Here is a 1,947-nt window from a genome sequence, read left to right on the forward strand (position 1 = left end):
GTACCTGCTGTGGAGGCTCAGGTCTTCTGGAGTGAAGGGCCCACTCCTGAAGACCTTCTATGGCTGTGTCCGAATTCAGGGGAAGGATGCTTAAAATGCCATATTTGGAGGCAATGACGTCACAGCAACGCGACGAGGACTGTCCGAATTCAAAGAGCACTCAAAATGTGGCGACAAATGTGTCCTACTTTTCCGTGAATTTGAGGGTTAGTCGTGTCCGAATTCAGAGGAAGGACGCTTCAATGCCATATTTGGAGGCAATGACGTCACGGCGATGAGACGAAGGCTGTCCGAATTCAAAGAGTCCTCAAAATGTGGCGACAAATGTGTCCTACTTTGCCCTGAATTCTAAGGATGGTCCGATGTATCCTTCATGTCCTACTATATCCCAGGATTCATTGCGGGTCATAGAGGAGATTTGTTTCTGATAAGGATGGTGGTCGAAGCGGGAGAGGAAAACACTTTCAAATGTAAGTATATGAAAATCTGGTTGTACAAAAGTTAAATTGTTATAGTGGTCGTTTTGTTAAGCTTTGGGCATCTGCATAGACATGTTTCTTTTCTTTAAAATAACCGTAAACCAGTTTGTATGGGGGGTCCCGCGATTTTTCATGTATTGCTGCTTACATACAGCTAATTTAGATTTTTTTCGAATTGGTGATATGTTGTGTGGAACAAAGACCAAACGACTTAATTTATTAAAACGAGGAGAAAACGATCACCTCTTCACTGGGGTGAAGAACTGAGCCGCTACAGCGTGGAGGTACAAGAATAAATCAGTTTACACATCATATTCATATGAGTACGGTCCTATTAACCCTCATGCTACAGCAGCGGTCCCCAACCTTTTTTACGCCACAGACCGGTTTATGTCAGACACGGAGCGGCCTTTAAGGTATCGCGGATACATACAACCACATAAAATGATCCGACCAAGACAAAAACTGTGGTATTTTGTAAATATAATAATAAACGTGAATGTGCTGTGTAATTGTGTAACTTTATTAGCAACGTCCTCCTGAAAATGCGCCAATATTGAGAGTAACATCCTCCTCTCTGCCGCTTAATGCTCTCTGGTCGCTATGGTAATGTGTAAATATTTCTTTCAAAATAAGACACGAAACTACAACAAGGGAAAGACTCAGGGAAACAGAGTTAATGATAAAACCCCTGAAAACCATAAATTTCACAGCAGAGCCTCAACTTTCGTGGCCCGGTACCAAACGACGCACGGACCGCTGCTGTACAGAACCTGTGATGTCCAGACGGTATTCCTCTGGTGTTCTGCTGTGAAAAATTTTGGGTTTAGGGATTAACATAGTTGCCATGGTTTCCTTTCTTCTCTTATTTGTTGTGTGTGATCAGGACAATTCTGGAGAAGATGGGCCTGCAGGGGAAAGTCACCCCCTTGCAGGCCAGAAGACATGAGATAACTTTAAAGAATACAAAGTACGTATGTGTGTTATCAAGAAGATAATTCTTAAGAACACAAGTTAATAAATGTGCAATTACTAAGAGTTGTTGTGGTGTTTTTATTTGCCTGCTGTCATTTTTGATTTCCTCTGCCTTTAGGATTGCAAGTATCCAGGCTCAGGAGAGTGGGTCAGTGGGAAGCCCACTGCTGCTACTTGGCCCTGGTTTGCCCTCATGGATGAGGTGATAGGACAGAGGCCTTCCATTAAGCCTCTTGTCCAAATGTCCTCTCTCCCTGAGGACACTCCAGGGCCAAGCACAACAGTGGGTGACCAAAACGACAGCAATGATGAAGCGGCTCAGCCACCCACAACAGGGAGAAAGAGGAAAAGAGACAGGGATGATGAGCTGCTAGACCTCATCAGAGAGGACATGAGGCAGCAAAGAGAGGCTGAGGAGAGCAGAGCAGGGAGAGGATGGACAGACTGTTTTCACTTCTAGAAAGATGTGTTCCAAAATGAGTTATATATTGAG

General features: G+C 44.0%; 1 long non-coding RNA gene across 1 annotated transcript; it reads left to right on the top strand.

Annotated features, from left to right (window-relative positions):
- The first annotated feature begins 286 nt into the window (after positions 1 to 286).
- LOC134646225 (uncharacterized) lies at positions 287 to 1,744 on the top strand. Its single transcript, XR_010096628.2, has 3 exons — positions 287 to 470; positions 1,366 to 1,449; positions 1,573 to 1,744. It is a non-coding gene; the product is annotated as an uncharacterized LOC134646225 (long non-coding RNA).
- Positions 1,745 to 1,947: the final 203 nt, after the last annotated feature.

This window comes from Pelmatolapia mariae, linkage group LG16_19, assembly GCF_036321145.2.
Source record: "Pelmatolapia mariae isolate MD_Pm_ZW linkage group LG16_19, Pm_UMD_F_2, whole genome shotgun sequence".
Taxonomy (NCBI): domain Eukaryota; kingdom Metazoa; phylum Chordata; class Actinopteri; order Cichliformes; family Cichlidae; genus Pelmatolapia; species Pelmatolapia mariae.